This window comes from Periplaneta americana, chromosome 11 (assembly GCF_040183065.1).
Source record: "Periplaneta americana isolate PAMFEO1 chromosome 11, P.americana_PAMFEO1_priV1, whole genome shotgun sequence".
In the NCBI taxonomy this organism is placed as follows: Eukaryota; Metazoa; Arthropoda; class Insecta; order Blattodea; family Blattidae; genus Periplaneta; species Periplaneta americana.
The window spans coordinates 61,160,507-61,182,601 of NC_091127.1; the positions used below are offsets into that span (position 1 = coordinate 61,160,507).

The 22,095-nt window shown below is 35.0% G+C and overlaps 1 protein-coding gene across 1 annotated transcript in view; it reads right to left on the minus strand.

Annotated features, from left to right (window-relative positions):
• The window catches only part of LOC138708521 (uncharacterized), a 1,055,241-nt gene that overhangs the window by 886,536 nt on the left and 146,610 nt on the right, over window positions 1-22,095 (minus strand). The gene's annotated exons all lie outside the window — the stretch shown is intronic.

Here is a 22,095-nt window from a genome sequence, read left to right on the forward strand (position 1 = left end):
AAAATTATCCGTTTTAGTCAGGTTTTTTTTTTACCTAAATGGTGCCCAAAAAGGATTCCGTTTTCTCGTTAGGCACTTTTCCGTTTTAAAGTATTATTTTACATAGGCTATCATTTCGTTCCCAATTTTATTTTTCGTTTGTGCAGGTTTTCTTTTTATAGAGGGTACGTTTAAGCAAGATTTTACTGTACACATAAATAAATATTAAAACTCTTCAATTTGTTCTAAAGGGCAGAACAGAGAATTCAGTTTCGGTCAAGCAATGTTGTTACGGTTGGTGCTGTGTAGAGTATATCTATTCCTTCTAGATAACATTTAAAAACACTTGATGCATGCCTCCATTCGTCTACACGTCACATCGCGCATGAGAACTGTCACTTTATCTGCATTCCGTAACACTGAATTGTTGTGGAGGCAGGTTTGTGAATCTCTGAGTTTAATTGTCAATTAACATCTCTGAGAATATAGACTGGACATTGTTCTCTGTAGCTGTCCACAATATTCCATACAGACTACAGTTACAGCTTTAATAGAACTGTGCGTACTGGTGTTTATCATTCTACCCGACATTTCTAATGTCAGAATAATATATAACTTAATTAAGGATTATATTTCTTGACATACTAGGTGCGGAGAAATATATCTTAATAATTATTGCTTGAGGCGCTTATTTTCAAAACGATCCTTGTCCATTTCCATAACTTTGTGGGAAATCACGAAAAACGTTTTTAAGTCTAACATTTATTACCAGCTGGGCAAGACACATTATGACACCACAGGAGTTGCATTTAGAATCAAATGGCAGCATGAGAATCTTTGATTCTTTACCTGCAACTAATATTGTGTCGCAATTTTGCTGTGGACAAGAGTCAGTTTTATTCCAAAAGTCACTTTTAACGCGAAATTTTAGTGGTTTAGAGGGCGTCCTGTAGCCAGTAGCCAAATCATGACAGTTGTATATGGAGTTATATTTGAAGAATGCATGGACACAGAAAGCTTGTTTTCGTTATCAGGTGGACAAAAGACATTTTGAAAATGAGCTTCTCACTTGCGAAATATTTGTCATACATATAACATAGAGTGCATATACACACTCTAGAAAAATGTTATTTTTTGGTTAATTGTTATAGTAAATATATATATATATATATATATATATATATATATATATACAGGGTTTCCCATTTATCTTGTGTACCTAAAATAACTTTTTTGTTTGGATAGATATTTGGAATTTTTGTTTTTGAGAGTTATGTTAGAAAACGAGGGGCTAACATAAGTGTAGAGCTTTGGTGCATGTAATTACATTATGGTGCAAGATAGACGTGATGTCATCAATTTTTCAAATAGCACTACATACTTTAATCATGTTACATTGATTACACACATTAAGACTAGTTCAAAAATGTGTCACAATGTCACCCTCCCAATCAATAACAACAAAATGTAAAATGAATGCCATCAGAATGTGCCTTTTGTTGTGGTGCCCCATTCATCTTGTGCATTAGCTTACACAAAACGAAAGACGACTGACGTCCATACACATCGTGTGTTGTGTGTTTGCTGTGTTAACATGTAAACAAACCACAACTGTCGACGCCACAATCCACTAAGTGGCCTGCACGTTCTCCGGACTTGTCGCCACTCGATTTCTTCCTGTGAGGAACTGTAAATGGCAGTGTGTACCAGAACATTCTGATAACACCAGACGATATGCAGCAATGCATTCGACAGGCTTGTGTGTCCATTCAACCAGCACCATGCCGGACAGCCATACGGTCTTTCGGGGAACGCCTTCGAATGTGCATTAATGTGAATGGTCTGTGACTCTCAAAGCATAATATTATTACATTGGAAGTAAGTTTTTGTTTCGTTTTGTTGTTATTGGATAGGAAGGTGACATTGCGATACATTTTTGAACTCTTCTTAATGTGTGTAATCAATGTAACATGATTAAAGTATATAGTGCTATTTGAAAAATTGATGACGTCACTTGTATATTGTACCATAATGTAGTTACATGCACCAAATCTCCACACTCATGTTAGCCTCTCGTTCTAACATAACGCTCAAAAACAAAAATTCCAATGCCTATCCGAACAAAAAAGTTATAATAGGTGCACAAGATAAATGGGACACTCTATATACGGAATATATCTACCTACATCTTACAATTTCTATGCGTCGTAGTTTCAATTCTGACAGTATATTTTAATATCCTCAATATATTTAAATTGATTTAATTTCCATGCTTGCACATGTAAACTGAAATGTACCGTGCTTTCATTTCAAAATTTACCTATTTACTTATTTCAATTTAATTTAATTTCAACAAAAAGCATGTCAATTTAAATATTAAGGGGTAATATTAAAACCAGAGTTACTTGCATTATAGATTTCATCTCTTCACCCCGATCCTTCAAAATTTCAAATGGCGTCCATATATTATGACCAGGGTCCGGATAAGTATGTAATTACATGTTTTTTTTTCTATTAACATTAGGATACGAGATTTGTGATATGTTGGAGTTTCATGCCAATTAGAGCCTAAAGACGTAAACTTGAAAGTACATACAATAATTACATATTTTGCTCTTAACTACATAAAGTTTTACCATATACAGGATAGTTAAGGAGGAATAGTAAATATTTTAGGAGATCGAAGAATAGACTATTCTGAGTAAAACGTTCATATATACACGTATCCAACTATAAAAGGTGTAGGGCTACAGCTGTTTGTCTGTTACGCATAACAATCCTTACAAATGTTATGAACAACAAATGACTATATATTATTAACTAAATACAAAGGAATAATACGTATCGCTCTTTTAATAACGTCTAAAGGGAGCTACTTAGCCTTTCTGTAAGGAGAGATTCCAATATTGTTGCAGGAGGTTTCCTTGGCTACAAGAAAACGGAGCACCTGTACATTTTAACCGTCAGGTGACATCTATTTCTCGCATTCACGAGACGGTGAATCGGTCGCAATGATCGCGTGAATTGGCCACCAATGTCCCCAGACTTTACTCCTGTCGATTTTTATCTGTGGGAGCGGGTGGATGAATGGCGAAGTGTTAAAAAAAAAGAAGTACACAAATAGGACGAATTGCCCGCTGACATTATGAACAGTGCTTGCCCTCATGAAGGAACAAGACGACAGACGACCTGTTGTCTAAAGAGCGGAAATGTGGACGGAAGCGTGTGGTGGAATTTTGAAGAATTAATTACTTTAAATATTTGAAAAGTATTGATGCTATTTAAATAAGCAATAAACGTAATCATTAAGTTCTTTAACTTTCCTGCTTGCCACTTGTAACGGTTGTTATGAGTAACAATGAAACAGCCATTATCTTCACAATTATTTAAAATTGAGCACACATGTTTAGCTATTTTTCTAAGAATAGTTTACACTGACATTATATAAAATATTTACTATTCCTTTTGAATCGTTCTGTGAACCTATTTCAGGATAACTCTATACATTAGGATGTTTCAACTTATATTAAATAGACGAAATAGATCTCGACATAACACAACAATAAAATACTTCATGTTGAAAGGTATTCGAACTCACGACTAGGCTATCTCGACGCTCAGAAACTGCATCTTTGCCGTTTATACATCGCGTTAGACCGTGTTATTATTTAGGATTATGAATTAAAAACTGATGGATAGTATGCAGATGAGTTAATAGCAATATTCCTCGTAAAATGTTTGTTTTAATGATGAGATTGGGATGGATTGCAAATAAAGTTGATAAAAATGTATGTTTATTTTTCTCTCCAAAATGTTAAGTTTATTATTGGCAATTCAGCTGTCAAACAGAAATCTCTTTATCGAATTTTAGGGTTCGGTATTTTTAATCGTTGTGTAGCAATGTAGGAGGTAAATATGAATGTCGAATGGTAAATTCTGACTATCATCATTGTTACCCAACTACACAATTTGTTCCATCAGTTATAAAAAAATATGCCTTGTTCCGTTGAAACTTCCCATATTTTAATAAATCGTAAGGCATGCAGTTGGAAAGTTGAGCACTCTAAACTGCATGAAATGCAACAGCAACTAAAACCATATTACTTAATCACTATATGCGACCAACCCATTAGTGGCACTAATAACACTGAACCTGAAATAAATTTATTGTTATGTTCTTTCTAACATGCTCATTGTTACCGTAGCAGTAACATTACAGACTCGAGTTCGTGATGATAGAAGATTAGATCATATAATCACATAGACCTACTGTATGTAGAATGTTATAACTATATTCAAGCTTCTCTTCTTGATCAGTCTCAGCATAATTCTTTCCTCGTCCACTTTTTCCAACACAGTTTCGTTTCTTATTCTGTCTATTCATTTCACATGCTTCATTCTTCTCCGTGTCCACATTTTCAATGCTTCTAGCAAATACCTTACTATAATAATACCGGACAGCTGTACTCTAGCAGCATTGAAGTGAGTGCGAAATATCGCGGACCTGACATCTAGTGGAGCGGCGTGGAATTACGTCCACGAATACAAATATTAACATAGAGGGATTCGGACTATTGTTTAAAACGTGAGTTAGCCTACTAATGTGGAATAATATATGACACACTTAAGAAATGTTGAATTATATTTAATGAAAAAATTATCTTATATCAAAGCTGCATATTATGAGAAATATTGCATACTTCATATTACTTTCCGTAATTAATTGTTACATATTTTTTCTTTGGTTCAGTGAGACAAAATCAATTATGATATTAAGAATGAATTTACAATAATGCTTTATATATGCATTGCTGACAACTGCAAAGATAAAATTGATAGAAATCTGATGCTTGTAATAATTAGTAAAGGCATGTGGACAACAATAAAACTTAATTTGATAAAACCTTAAAATTTCAGATACATTTTAACTTCTATTCAATTATTAGGTCTAAATAAAAAAGCTAATTTGTGTTTTTCTATCAACACAAAGAAGAAGGAATTAGGCCTACTAAAGAATGTTGTTGACTCACGTTTTATGATCCCTCGGAAAATCGAAAGTACGATTTGGAGCAATTATAAAAAGCACATATACACCCTTACATTTTAACACAGCATTAATTAGTAAAACTATTAACTAGCCCAGCAACAATATACATTGCAGTTGATTACAGCTTGTTTCGCGATTATTTCCACACCGGCCGCCTAGGTAGCAGTACCAACGTCGTTCGCACGTAAAATTGCTAGCTGTCCGGTGTTATTATAGTAAGGTATTTGCTTCTCGTCGTTTCTGCGTCACATTGTTGACAAGTAACTCCATCTATTAGCACAACTATAAAGCACTAATAGATGCTATAGAGTTACCAACAACGAAAAAAAAAACTAATATTAGCTTCACTAAAATGTTTGAACGGAGCCGCCATTTTCAGTCGACTAACAGTGTGGGAAACAAATTAAGATCGCAAATCATGTTTTATAATACCGTAAACAATTTGCAGTTTGAAATGTTGGCAAACAAAGAAACAAATGAAGAGTTCGCGGGAAAAACGATGAATGTCACAGTTTTGTTAAGGTTGATGTCATTATCTAATTCAATGGATCACTGCGAAATTTAATGTTGTTCTTATGAAAAATGGTAAAGAAAAGAATTATCACCACGAATACAGTAATCCTTTCCTTTATTTTCTATAGAAACAGTACTACATCTTGCAGTTATAGACTCAATTAGATCATTATCTAATCCTTAACAGAAATGTGACATTCATCGTTTTTCCCGCGAACTCTTCAAATGCTAGGGTAGTGATAAAAAGAAACAAATGATAGGGAAGCGATAAAATTAAACAAATCCTAGGGAAGCGATAAAATTGTGCGATAAGCAACCATGATTGGTTGAAAGACATCCTTTCGCACCATTTTATTAGCCAAACGTAGTATGACGTAATAAAAGTGTAATAGTCATGTTAAAGAAATACTTTTGAGGAAATAAGTGCATAGGAACAAAATAGTAGAGGAACTTTCCATTCATATTATGTCCATGGTACCTCTTTCCACCCTGTATAGTTATATCTTCGTTTACATTTACTTGAAATTTCTTGCCTTCATTAGGCTTAATTACGCATTTAATTACCCTTATGTATATTAATATATTTTAATTTACAAACTCTAGAACTTATCTAACCCGTTCTACGCAGAAGTGTACCTCGTAGACTATAAAGGCGGACCAGAATGCACGCTGTTTAGCATCAGGTGTCGTGTGGAGGTGTCAAGCCCTGAGTCCTGCTCTTACATGCGCCTGTAGCGATAAACCTTGAGAAGTGCTTAAATTGTAGGACTCTCGTCAAATTAGTAACTAGACTCCAACAAGGAGCCTTCAAACTTAGTTTCCTTGTTAGATGACTACCTCCAACTCTCTACCTTATTAAATAGGAAATAACATGGCGCCTGCGCGCACCCGTAACCGCCAATTAATAACCTTGTAAATGAAGTAATTTGCTGCTAGCTCGTGTGTCGCCAATGCTAAATGCGGCATGCAACAAAGGTCTAACGAGCAATGACATTTCTGACCGTTAAGTGACAAGTTCACGTATTTGTCATGTTACGCTTGTATTATGAAGCATTTTCTAAAGACAGCGATAGAAAAGAAGTCATTATCATTCATTCTAGGCCATTTTTATGAACATAATGACTTATAAATATGATGTTCGGAATGTCTAAAATTTTTGTGTTAAGATTTTGAGTTATTAAGCTTTCTTTTCGTTTATACGGAAGAGTGGTCCGAAGCTTAGCATCATAGTACAATATATTTAACTTTATTTCAATCGGTAATTATGTATGGAATTATAGGATGGAGTAGCTCATTTAAATCCAATTTTAATCCACTTTATTTATTACAGAAGAAAATAATTAAAATATGTCTTCATAAACCTATTGATTTTCCATCTCAAAATTTGTTTCTAGACTTTAATGTACTTAACGTAACACAAATTTATTATATTGTATTAATAAAATTCATACATAAAAATCGAAATAATTTTGAATTGTATTCTCATAGTTATGAAACAAAAGGTATGAATTCTTTAAGATTGTTTGAACCAAAATGCAACACTGTTACAGTATTTAATCATAGTAGTAATTTAGGCCCAAGAATATATAACAAATTTACATTTAAATATCCTAATCTTGTCAATTCGAATAGTTCTAGTATTAAATTTGAAGAGATATCCATGGATATTATAAAAATTGAAAAATTGTAAATTTAAATTTATATGCTATAATTGAAAATTGTATTGTATAATTATTAATTTAAATTCAGGAATCCGCCCCTGAGCACGAGTTCTACTCTTTCAGGGGCGAGCTAAAGTTTCTCTGTATATTTTATATTTTATGTTACAATTATTAGCAAAATAATAAATAAATAAATAAATAAATAAATAAATAAATAAATAAATAAATAAATAAATAGTCTAAAATAGGTTGACTGTGAATTACCATTCCTTTACTTTGGAATGAATTCACTGTATAACAAATTTTTACTTTTTGTTTTGCTCCGAAATAAAAATAGGTGTATATTACTGATGTGTGTGCCCTAAATCTGAATTTAAAATCCAAATTGCCCCATCAAGTACCATTTTCCGGAGAAAATGACACGAATTCTTTTGTGAAACAACTTCTTTTTTTAATTTTCCACTGTTACTGGTAAAATTACAACGCACTAGGGATGAAAAATGTCTCATAATACTTGAACAATGTGTAATGGATTCAAAAATGCTGTTACATAGTTTAAAGCACAACAACAATAAAAATATTTCATGCGTATAATGAGAAAAATCTCGGAATTTGAACTTACATATAAAAGAATTTTCTGGATGACTTCTGTTCATAACTAAACCCGAGACTGTCTTTTACAAGGAACCAACAATAGTCTGCAAGCATGCTGGATAATGATCTTCCTTTATATCGCCTTTCCATTTCAGATATTTCTTAATGAAATCTTTACCCATGCTCGTCGCTTACTGCTCCAAGGTTAGGAGGAAAGAAATCCAAATGAGAATGTAAGAAGTGTATTTTGAGAGACATATTACACCCCATTTTTTCATATGCACTTGCCATGGTTTCCACAACAAGTTCTACTGTATGTAGTTGTCTGCCCTAGAATTTCCAAGGAAATTTGAGCAAAGTTCTTTGAAAGATCTCCATGCCATTTTTTCTGTAACGGAAAGTTTTTTCTCAAATAAAGAGTCAGCCATAACTTTGTGAATTTGTGGAAAGATGAAAATGCCCTCTTAATTTGCCTTTCGACGTCACATTGAGCACCTCCTATGAACAAGTATTCAGATCTCAGAAGGTATATGTTATAGGACCTATGTTTATTAGAGTCTGTATGATGTATCTTGTCTCACTGTGAAAAGAGAGAGAAAGGAGATATGTCTTAATTCGTCTGTATTGTTATGGCGATGGAGGAGTGAAGCGATGCCGTCCATCCATCCAGTGGCGGAAGGGACCAGCTGATACATTCTGTAGCGCAAAATAAAATTACAAAATATCTCTCTTCGTACTGTGTAGTTCCGTCACTGAGCTTGTCTTTCAAGAAATTGAGTTCCGGTAGCCTGTACTATAACAAGATTTTGAAAGGAATCCTGAAAATTTACAACCCTCCTATAATCTCCACCCTCATTTGAAGGGACTTGGTTTTATTGCTACTGAGACAAGATAAACCTTACCAGATATAGATATTATTTTCTTGTTTTGATGCATACTAGCACCTCCTAAAATTTGAATACTTTTTTAACACTCTGTATATGTATGTACAGGGACATCATTTTATTTTTACTTCAATTTTTATTGTACCTGAGTTTTTGAATGTACTTCACTCTCACCCCTTCTACTAGTAAACTTCCAACCGTTCACGACACAGAGCCGAGGGCGCGTAAGCAGTACTGAGTTAACGAGTATAGTACGTTCCAGAAATATGTTAGCGTTTTCCAGTGACGAAAGAGCTTTCAATATTGAATCATATTTTCGTACAGGTACTGTCGTCCGTTTGCCTACGTCGCATCCCGGTTTCCCCCACCTGCTTCTGTTCGCCCCTCTCTTAAATCTAACAGCTGGTCTATCTTAGCTCTTTTCTGAAAACATTAATTTCTGTTAGGAATTGGACGTCTACGTAATATTATACAAGTGTTTAAAATAACTTAAATAAAAGGGCCTCGTTAAGTAATTAACTGTCACGTCATCCCCCCCTTTCTACGATCCTGCGACAAAACCACTTGAACGGACAGTAGATAGCATTTCTGAGTAATTTTATCTTTTCGGATCCGGCAGAAGTGAAGATTGAATTTACAGTACGTAAGGTATTCTTTTATAGAGTAGATACGGAATTATTTCAACATGAGTTACTCGTACGAAGGACGAAACTGGTAATTGGAATTAGTTACAATAGTCTATAGTGCGATAATATGCACAAAAGAACTGAAGCCTGTATCGAAATGAACGGCCACCATTTTAAAAAAATGTGTTTAAATATTTATATTATGATTATTTTTCAATTTAACTTCATTCTCTATATTGTACGCTAATGTGCTGTAACAGTACAATAAACACTGAAAATTAATACGTCCGAATGGATAGCTCAATTCTTGAGTAAAAACACTAAGTGTTAATACAGTACTGTATTTTGATTAAATAAAAACCTAATGAAAATTATCAAACTCAAAATTGCGGTATTTCCTAGTTTACATAAATGGATGAACTACTTTTCTTCCCTCCTATACCTAGTAAAGTGATTTGTATTTTACGCCAGCATCATCGAACTCCAGTCGTGGAACGGGTAGCAAACGGTGTTTCCTGTTTCAATCGTTAATAGAATGGTATAGCCAGGTTAATATTAAAAATGTTAGTAAAAATAAAATGATGTCCCTGTATATATGTACTGTATGTATGTATGTATGTATGTATGTATGTATGCATGCATGTGGTAGGCTAATATATGGGAAAAAATAAATGTTAATTTATATGTAAGTTGAAAGAGTAATTGAACGGAGAAAAACTCTCTCCGGCGCCGGGATTTGAACCCGGGTTTTCAGCTCTACGTGCTGATGCTTTAACCACTAAGCCACACTCTTTCATCGTATGATGACGCAGAATATCTGCATGGAAATATCATACGTACTTCGGTACATTAAAATAATATATATGATATGCGTAAGACGGCGCTTATTCCGTCGGATCCCGGCCAACTAGTCACTCATAAAGAGTGCACCTCAGCACATGTGTGGACTTCAGTCCTACGTTCATAGACATCTATGACGTAGTGCAGAGGGCGGCCACTAGAGGGAACCCAAGAGTTGGAACTTAATCTGAGACGATTCTGTCCGACGCCGGGGTGGGTATCCGGTGTGGCTTAGTGGATAAAGCATCAGCACGTAGAGCTGAAAACCCGGGTTCAAATCCCGGCACCGGAGAGTTTTTCTCGGTTGCATTACTCTTTCATCGTATGATGACGCAGAATATCTGCATGGAAATATCATATGTACTTCGGTACATTAAAATAATATACATTATATGTATGTACGTAGTTGTGCAGGAGTATGTAGTCTATGTACAGTAGTAGCAAAAAACCGGACCGACCCTTGCAGCTGATTTCAGGGCCCTGTTCACTCCAGAGCACGACAGGCTGGTAACTAAGGCTTTCGTGGTTCGAATCCTGCGTGGGAAGGAAACTTTTTTTTGTTCCTTATTCAAATTTATTCCCAATACTTTTCGATAGCTTGTAAAATTCATGTTCTGGGAATAATAAGTTAATTAAGTAGTAAAATATCGCTACAATCGAAAAGTTTTGGGAATAAATTTGAGTAAGGAACAAAAAAAAAGTTTCCTTTCCAGGCAGGATTCGAACCACGAAAGTCTTAGTTACCAGTCTATCGTGCTCTGGAGTGAACAAGGTTCTGAAAGCAACTACAAGGGTCGGTCCGGTTTTTTTTGCGTCTACTGTACAAAGGCATATGTATGTCAGTTTGCATGTACTCATTCAAGTCTGTACGACGCAGTGATGCCGTGGTTCGCGGTAACTAGTTGCCTATCTCGCTGACGCAGGTGTCGCATGTATCTTTGAGCGAATTCATTAACTCGCTGCAAAGTGCTGGATGTCAACGTGTGTGATCGAACCATTGCAAAGCCTTTACACATGGGCGACACTTGGCTTTGGTGGCTTGCAAACCCTACGACATGTAATATTGCTTCTACTTCCTACGAAGAAGAATAGGGAGCCTACAAATCTTCTATCCGAACATACAATACTACAGCTTGTGACGAAATAAGTGATTCTTTATGAGCAAATTTAAAGAAACCTAAATGTTTGGTTTTTAAATTCATATATTTAAAGAGTACGAATATTATACGAGTAATGTGTCAACTTACTTAAGACAATATGTAGCTTTGAATCAGAACACCGACAAAGAGATAAAAAAGAAGAATAACATCGGCTTGGAAGGCGTTCTGGAGTTTAAAATTTATATTGATGGACAAAACAATCAGCCGCAAACCAAGGTTTGAAACTCTAAGGCCCAATTGTATAAAACTCCCTGACTAAAGATCAACTTTGATCGAAGATCGGAAAGTGAACCGAGTTCAGACACTTCTTCTATCGTATAAAACTTTTCTGCGATCATATTACCTTGGTTCAAATGCAATCTAAGTTCACGTGAAAAGGATTTAGCAACATCTCATAAACAGGTGAAGTATGTGATGCGCGGACCATGTTGTACAGGTTTGTTCAGTGTTGCCAATTTAGCGACTTTAACTCTTTTTCAACGACAATTTCTTTTAACTTTTATATTGCTTAAATAGGGATTTAGCGGGCTTTTTAGCACCCCATAGAGACAAAATTTAATCTTTCTTTGTTAATAATGGGAAATATAGCTACTTGCTAACTACTTTTTGGCGAATTTCCGTACACTCTCTTGGAGACACTGGTTTGTTTTGTGCATTGTAAATAATGGCGGACAATAAGAAGAAGATTGACTGTTCTCCAAATTGTTATCATGTTATGGTGTTTGATACTGCCACAGTCTACTATATACAGTCACGAAGCTTGAGTTTTGAGGGTGCTAGAAACAATAGACTGTGACGGTACTATTTTCCATTGCCAGTAATGAGGCGATATTAGCGATCCTAGTGGTGAGCAACTATCTAATGTTTGCATATTTACTACGTATTGAGCTTCGTGACTGTATATACTAGACTGTGATAATGCTAAACATAATAAATCTTTATAAAACTACAATTTTCGTTTAGTAATACAGTTAATTGAAAATTTATTAATGTACCTTTCATATCCATTAATAATTAATGGTTGTTATAAACATAATATAATTATAGGTTATGTTATTTCATACTGCTGAACACGATAGAGCCTTATAAAATATAAGAATATTTGTTTATTTAGGCAAGAAATTGAAAAAATATATATAAATGTACCTACTATATCTATTAATAATAATAATAATAATAATAATAATAATAATAATAATAATAATAGATATTTTATTTGCACAATCTGTCACTCGTATATTTCAAACAGAAAAGAAATAACGGAACTTGGATCATCTAACTTAAGAGGAGGCAGAGGTGAAATTTTCGAACAAAACTGAAGAAAAAATGAAAATTTTTGTTTTTGTTTTTTTTTCATTTTTATTATCTTTATTCTGATATTCCGATGTTAGTTTTTTATTTCGTGCCCTTAAAAGTACGAAATTAAAATCAAGATAACTGTATTACTATATTATTCCCACAATAAACTAATAGGCCTACTTATCATTATTTATATACCTTCTCTGAACATATAAATAAAAGGAAATATTGAAAATTTCTTACAATATGGTGCAAGGAGCATTTTATATCAAACGATATAAAGTTTTATAAAATTATTAATATTTACAGAACTATTGAAAGTTGAAACTTGGTATGTCCATTACTAATAACATACTTCGTAGCCATGATCAATTTCAAACAAATCGGATAATTTTTTTTGGATTTTGAAATATTCACCTCTGCCTCCCCTTAATCGGAGAAATTTCTTCAGTCAAAGTTGACTTTAGTTTGAGACAAATTGATCTCAGATTAGACTTTATACAACACAAAATTTCAAGTTCAGCTAGAACGAGAATCAATTTAACCTCTGATCTAAGATTAAATGGTTTATATAATCGTCTCTTAGAGGCCCGCATCGTACCAGTAATCCTATACGGGTGTCAGACATGGGCTCTGTCTACGAAGCAATATGCTGCAATCCAAACTTGCCAGAGAAAGATGCAGAGGAAAATATTAAGAGTTACGCTAAAAGACAAGCTACCTAACGACAGTCTACAAAAACTGGCCAACACATCTGATGCAGCAGAACGTGCCATGATGACGAAGAGGAAGTGGCGGGAGCACGTGGCGAGAATGGAGCACTCAAGATGGGAGAACGCGAACACCATGTGGGACCCACACATCGGAAGAAGGAACCAGGGAAGATCGCGACTCAGATGGGCGGATATGTTTGTGAGGACGACGGGCAAACAGTGGTCAAGAAAATCAAGGGACAGATCTCAGTGGAAAGAACTAGGACTAATACGAACTAGAAATAGTTAAGAGTGTTACAGTGTATAGGCCTAGTGTTAATAGGTTATAATGACGACTACTGCTATATAGTATATATTAGTTTTAAAGGTATACAGACCGGCAAATTGAAATCTCGCCTGGAATAGCTTACCAGGAGAGTAATAACGAACTATCCCTTTTATAGGAGGCCTTTACCCTTCACGGGACATAATGGCTAAATTCATTCATTCAATGTGTCAACTACAAATGTAATATATTTTATCATATACCATTTATCTTCTGAAAAGGAAACTTATGAGGATTAAAACATAAATGTTTGTGAAGGCATGTGATCATTAAATTATACACTAAAATGGAAATAATGGGAGGAGTAACAGTAGGAGAAAGAAAAATAAAGTTTATAAGATTTGCTAATGTTACAGCGTTGTTAGCACTAGAGGAGACGATACTAAGGGATATGCTAAATAACAGCTGAGAGTAGTAAATGCAAACAAGACGAAGACCCTAGTCGCAGGAAGAAAAGTAAAGAAGGTAAACTTGCGAATTCTAAATGTGGCACGTAGATCAAGTGGACAGCTTCAAATAGGCCTACTTGGGGTGTACTGTAAGCAGTAACATGAGCTGCTGCCAAGAAATCAAAAGGAGAATAGCTATGGCAAAGAAAGCTTTCATTAGAAAAAAAGAAGGATCTTCTACGGATCTCTGGAGAAAGAATTAAGGAAGAGACTAGTGAAGTGCTTTGTGTGAGTAGAAACACGCACAATACGAAGTGAACAGAAGCGACTAGAAGCATTTGAAATGTGGATATGAAGAAGAATGCTGCGTGTGAAGTGGACAGATTAAGAAACAAAGCTGTGTTGGGAAAGTGGATGAAGAAAGAATGATGCTGAAACTGATCAGAAAGAGGGTAAGGAATTGGCTGGGTCACTGGTTGAGAAGAAACTGGCTACTGAAGGATGCACTGGAAGGAATGGTGAACGGGAGAAGAGTTCGATGATAGACAACATTAAGATATGTGGATAATATCAGGAGAGAAAGAGGAAGGCAAAAAATAGGAAATGCTGGAGAATGCTGGATTTGCAGTGAAAGACCTGTCCTTGCGCAGAATACTATGAATGAACGAAAATCATATAACACATACTCAGAAGCTAAGGATCAATAATGAAACAAGGAATTATTCTCTAAATATATATATTTGAAAACCTTAAATTTTGGGTAAGTATAAGACATACGTATGAAATATTTCTTCATTTACAAAACGATAAGGTTTTCTTTCATATAAAGCCAGTATAAAAAAGTCAATCTCCACGTCGTCTATTCTTTAGTTATTAGTAGCTTCCGATATAAAGACAGGTTACAGGAGTTAACAAATGAAAGAGTCCACTGCAAAAATGATGGATGTCACTTTCTTGTCGAAAATGAACCAACACTGTGAATGCATAGCCTAAGACATATACAGAGTTGTATGGCATTAACACTGATAGTTATTGTCCAGTAATGATCGGAAAATCACAGTCAAGCTTTGAGCGCTAAGCATTTCAAACTTCCAATTGCTTCTCCTGCAAAATGTATTCCAAATGACATCCATCATTCTTGCAGTGGACTCTTAAAAAGAATGGATTTATAAATCTTCTCAAGCCGTTGAATGTTCTCTTCTGCATTGATAATAAGAAAGTATTAAGGCAAATTCTCGTCTGCAGAAAAAAGTTATTTCAAGGAGTAAGTTTGTTAAAGAAAACTCAATAACCAGCAAAAGGACTTGTTCAATAAATGCGTTTTCTTACAGTACCGTACGTAAAAAATAAATTTTGATAATTATTCTAAATGAAACAATAAAAAAAATATTTTATTCACGTAATTAAACTCTACATTTTAAGAGTAAAACCTGTACGTTTGACACATATGTTACCGTCACCATCATCATTTTCAATATGCTATATATTTTTAATTGGTTATTTTACGGCGAATTTTTAACTGCTATGGTTATATAGCACCTGAATGAGATGAAGGCTATAATGACAGCGAAATGAGTCCAAGGTCCAGAGCCGAAAGTTACCCAGCATCTGCTCTTACTGAGTTGAGGAAAATCCCGGAAAAAATCTCAACCAGGTTACTTGTCCCAACCAGAATTTGATTCCGGGCCCGATCGTTGCACGGTCAGGCACAGCGGTGGACATCATCACTATTAACGGAAGACTATTTCTTCCTTTCCAAATTCAACCATTTTATTTCATTTTTTTTTGTTTTATACCGTCCATTATTACTATTACCTCGGTAATAAAGTTAGTTGTAAGATAAAATTCCGAAATGAATAATTCTAACAACATAAATGACGCGATACAATTCCTAATCAATATTGTAACATTAAACTTCATTCTATTGTGACTGAAGCCGAGAACGTTGAATTCAGTGACTAAACGATACACTGGAACAGTGGCGGCTGATTGGCTGAGGCAAGTGAGGCCGGGCCTCAGTCACTTTGCTTTCTTAAACTCAACATTTTACTGGTTTTTAGTCGAATATAACAGATATTATTTATTTCAATGAAGCGTATAGAGTTGTAGAAGTAGAAATCTTTGTGATATATATAGACCTGTCTTGCAGTAAAATTTGTTTCTGAGGCCAGGATCGCTCGTGCCGGGTCTGGCTTCTGCATTTCTTATGTTTCCACGGGTTTTAAGGTTGCACTCGGAAAGCTGAAAGTGAGGTACATTTCTTGTGGCCTCGTGGCCTAGCAGGTATTCCCCCACCCATCAGCCTGCACTTCTCCCATTCAGAACCCGGTCTTTTGCCAATGCAGGTCTCAAGTGTCGGTTGGGATGAGAATAACAGTGGTGAATCGTGGTGTGGTCCACTGTGGTTATGTGTTTCGGGAAAATATAAATCGAAAGAAATTCGAGAAATAATGATGATAATTGTAATAAATTCGTTGTTTAGAGTATCGATATCGATAGGAAATAATATTGAAAAAGGAATGTTTTAAATTAAGACAGACCTACGCCATCACTGACAATTTTTCAGAAAGATAATCTTAAAACGCGAGCTTTCAATGCATCCTGATGTGAGTAACATAAATGGGTCTTTGGTAATGTGGTGGGAAATAAACTTTTCTGTTGGTCGTGCTTGTTGCTGTCAAAAAACAAAACACATACAAACAAAGAGAGAGAGAGAGAGAACAGTGTGTCTACTGAAACTTCAGCGATCTGAAAAATATTTCCAGAGAAATTTCAACACACGCTTCTTCAGTTGAGCATAATATTCGTTGCTTTATAAAAATTAAGTAGTCAAGCCTACTGAAATCAACTCACTGCATGTCAACTTATTTGAAGATTGACATGTCATTATATTTCTTCATTAATGATGATAATAGTAGTAGTAGTAGTAGTAGTAGTAGTAATAATAATAACAACTAGCTAGATATAGAATAGACTTTGTGGGAGTACAAGAGGTTAGGTTAGATGGGAATGGCATATCACAAATAGGAGATTACTTGTTGTATTATGGGGAAGGAAACAATAATCACCAATTAGGAACAGGATTCTTTGTACATAAAAGAATAAAATCAGCAGTAAAAAAGGTCGAATTTATCAGTGACAGGTTATCATATTTAGTACTTAAGGGTAGATGGTGCGACATCATAGTTATAAATGCTCACGCCCCTACAGAAGAGAAAGACGACTATATAAAGGATAGCTTCTATGAGGAATTGGAACATACTTTTGATCAGTTCCCTAGATATCATATGAAAATTTTATTGGGGGATTTCAACGCTAAAGTAGGACGGGAGGATATTTTTAGACCAACTATTGGAAAAGAGAGCCTACACGCAATTAGTAGTGACAATGGAGTTAGATTAGTCAACTTTGCCACATCGAAAAATTTAATTGTCAAAAGTACAACATTCCCCCATAAGGATATACATAAATATACTTGGACTTCTCCAGATGGATTGACACACAACCAAATAGATCACGTCTTGATAGATAAACGGAGACATACTAGTATAGTAGATATTCGAACTTTCAGAGGTGCAGACTGTAATTCTGACCATTATTTGGTGATTGGAGAATTAAGAGAAAGATTATCAGTAGCCAAGCGAGTAGAGCAACAAGTTAATATTACTAAATTCAATATTTTGAAATTAAAGGACGAGGAAGCTAAGCAAAATTATCAGGTCGAAATTTCGAATAGGTTTGCCACTTTAGAAAGTTCCGACGAAGTTGAGAAAGAATTAGATGTTAATAGCGTGTGGGAAAATATCAGAGATAGTATCAAAATTGCAGCTGAGCAGAGCATAGGTTATTATGAAACTAAGAAAAAGAAACCGTGGTTTGATGAAGATTGTTGCATGGTAGTAGAAAGAAGGAAACAGGCAAAATTGAAATTCTTACAGGATCCAGTTGAGGAGAATAGAGATAATTATTTCAATGAAAGACGGGAAGCAAGTCGTACACTTAGGAATAAAAAGAGAGGTTACTTGAAGGAAAAACTGAATGAGGTAGAAACAAATAGTAAGAATAAAAACATTCGAGATTTATATAAGGGTATAAAGGAATTTAAGAACGGATATCAGTCAAGGGTAAATGTGATCAAGGATGAGAATGGTGACTTGCTTGCAGACTCTTCATCAATCCTAAACAGATGGAAAAACTATTTTGCGCAACTACTAAATGTACATAGGCCAAATAGAAATGATCGGGACGATATTGAAATACAAACTGCTGAGCCATTTATACCCGAACCCACAATTTCAGAAGTCGAAATTGCGATAGAAAATCTGAAAAAGTACAAGTCTCCAGGTATCGATCAAATTCCAGCAGAATTAATACAAGAGGGTGGAAGTGCATTATATAGCGAAATTTATAAACTTGTACTTGCTATTTGGGAAAAGGAAATTGTACCAGAACAATGGAAGGAGTCCATAATTGTACCTATTTTTAAAAAGGGGGACAAAACGAACTGTGGTAACTTTCGAGGAATATCACTTTTGTTGACGTCGTACAAAATTTTGTCCAATATTCTTTTGAGGAGATTAACTCCGTACGTAGATGAAATTATTGGGGATCATCAGTGCGGTTTTCGGCGTAATAGATCGACTATTGATCAGATTTTTTGTATTCGGCAGATAATGGAGAAAAAATGGGAGTATAAGGGTACAGTACATCAGTTATTCATAGATTTCAAAAAGGCATATGACTCGGTTAAGAGGGAAGTATTATATGATATTCTTATTGAATTTGGTATTCCCAAGAAACTAGTTCGATTAATTAAAATGTGTCTCAGTGAAACATACAGCAGAGTCCGTATAGGTCAGTTTCTATCTGATCCTTTTCCAATTCACTGCGGGCTAAAGCAGGGAGATGCACTATCACCTTTACTTTTTAACTTCGCTTTAGAATATGCCATTAGGAAAGTTCAGGATAACAGGCAGGGTTTGGAATTGAACGGGCTACATCAGCTTCTTGTCTATGCAGATGACGTGAATATGTTAGGAGAAAATACACAAACGGTTAGGGAAAACACGGAAATTTTACTTGAAGCAAGTAAAGCGATCGGTTTGGAAGTAAATCCCGAAAAGACAAAGTATATGATTATGTCTCGTGACGGGAATATTGTACGAAATGGAAATATAAATATTGGAGATTTATCCTTCGAAGAGGTGGAAAAATTCAAATATCTTGGAGCAACAGTAACAAATGTAAATGACACTCGGGAGGAAATTAAACGCAGAATAAATATGGGAAATGCCTGTTATTATTCGGTTGAGAAGCTCTTATCATCCAGTCTGCTGTCCAAAAATCTGAAAGTTAGAATTTATAAAACAGTTATATTACCGGTTGTTCTATATGGCTGTGAAACTTGGACTCTCACTCTGAGAGAGGAACATAGGTTAAGGGTGTTTGAGAATAAGGTGCTTAGGAAAATATTTGGGGCTAAGCGGGATGAAGTTACAGGAGAATGGAGAAAGTTACACAACACAGAACTGCACGCATTGTATTCTTCACCTGACATAATTAGGAACTTGAAATCCAGACGTTTGAGATGGGCAGGGCATGTAGCACGTATGGGCGAATCCAGAAATGCATATAGAGTGTTAGTTGGGAGACCGGAGGGAAAAAGACCTTTAGGGAGGCCGAGACGTAGATGGGAGGATAATATTAAAATGGATTTGAGGGAGGTGGGGTATGATGATAGAGACTGGATTAATCTTGCACAGGATAGGGACCGCTGGCGGGCTTATGTGAGGGCGGCAATGAACCTTCGGGTTCCTTAAAAGCCATTTGTAAGTAAGTAAGCAAGTAAGTAATAATAATGTCAATCATAATAAAGTATCATCTATACAAATATAAATCTGTAGGCAAAAATTTTTCCGGTAATTTTCGATTTTCCAAAAATAATTGGTATTAACATGTATAATTAACCACCCTGAAACCGAAAATCGCTTTTTTGAAATTTTTGTTTGTATGTCTGTCTGTCTGTCTGTCTGTCTGGATGTTTGTTACCTTTCCACGCGATAATGGCTGAACCGATTTCGATTAAAATTGGAATATAAATTAAGTTCGTTGTAACTTAGATTTTAAGCTATATGACATTCAAAATATGTTATTTAAAAAGGGGGGTTATAAGGGGGCCTGAATTAAATAAATCGAAATAACTCGCTTATTATTGATTTTTGTGAAAAATGTTACATAACAAAAGTTTCTTTAAAAATGCTTTCTGATACGCTTCATTCTTGGAAAAATTTTGATAGGACTGATATGTAATGAGATATATGAGTTTTAAAATTAAAATAACTGCCATCTAAGGCGGTGTAATGAAATAAAAACAAATGACATCGTCAATAAGGGGCCTTGGACACAACAATCGAAAGCTATGAAAGATAGCCTACAGAGAATGTTTCTGTGTTTGTATGAAATAATATCGGAAGCTAAATTAACCGATTTGTATAATTAATTATTATTTCACCATTGGAAAGTGTAGTTTCTCTGGATGGACATAATGCTATAATGTTATTACAGTAACCTCTGAGGGAAGTGAGGACAGCTAAGATTAAAATATATCTGTAGCCAAAATTTTTCTGGTAATTTTCGCTTTTCCAAAAATAATTGGTAATAATAATTAAGAAACATGTTAAAGGAATTGTCATTGCACCAAATGAGTGGTCTCTGGATCAAAATGATCGCATTTGAATTTTTTTAATACAATTTAAATTAAGTAACATGTTAAACGATTTACCCTTCTTTCAAACACGAATGTTCTCTGGATCTAATGTCCTATTTTAATATTATGTAATTACTTTATATTTATTTCTAACAGGTGCAGCGGAGCACACGGGTACGGCTAGTCTATAATAAAATATTTTGTATGGAAGGTAGCCTGCTTAAACTACTTACTACAGGCCTCACCGAGGATTTCGGTCACTAGCCGCTACTGCACTGGAGTTTCCTTAAAACATTGGCTGCCTTATTTCGTGTTTGCACCGCCTAGAGTGTTATAAAGGCCAAGCTAACCGCTGTAGACTCTAGTCTAGTTCCTTGTTATAGAGCCAAATGAGATAAAACTCGAATGTTTCACATCAATAAACTAATATTGCTTTACGAATTAAATTGTATTTATGTTATTTTCATGTAAACTTTATTTTAACAAAGTTTCAACCATTTCAATAGGCCTAGTACGCTTCATGTAAACATGCATAATATATTTTAACTTCAAACGTCAAAAAGCAGATAATAGAAACCACTAGTTGCAGGAGAGTCGTTTGGAATAGTAACTTCTGCACTGTATTGGATGTCAGATATTCTGAAACCCAGGGGTGATGAAGCATATCGGAGAACAGCGGTCAACAGCAACGGCATGAATATGAGATCTGAACATCTGTCATCAACTTCTATATGAAACAATGCCTTTGGAAGGCTGACCACATCAAACGGAGCTAGGAGTCCTCGTCATGTCTTCAGGGTAGAAGAGGAAGGATCATTTACTACCAGGTACAGTAGCGGAGAAGAGAATGCGCAGCCTTGTGATATAATGGAAGGGATTTCGAGAGACATTCAAACATCTGCATCAAACAAGTTTAACAATAACCGCGTAGAACAATTTTAACTGCCTTTAATGTAAAGATACTCGCTTCTTTTATTCTGTGCGCAGCGAGAAAATGTTGCTTTGAAGTAAAAATACGGTTCGACATAATGTAAGAGAAATCAGAAATAAAGTTCCTATAAATTCCTTTCTGAAAGCAAATATAGAATGGAATCTCTATAAAATAATGAAATAAACCTAGAATTCATGAGGCATTCGTTAACGAAATTCAAACATCCCTTTCAATATACAGACGTGGTCAAATTATTAGACTAAAACGTTTTTCTTGAAAACATAATATAATTCGTCATATCAACTATCAATATAATTCACAGTTCGTCTATTGTTGTAAATATGATTGTTTACATCTTCTGGTATATTTTTCCAATGATTAAGTATATTTTGTCTGGATGTGCTGATACTACTGGTGTTTTAATTATA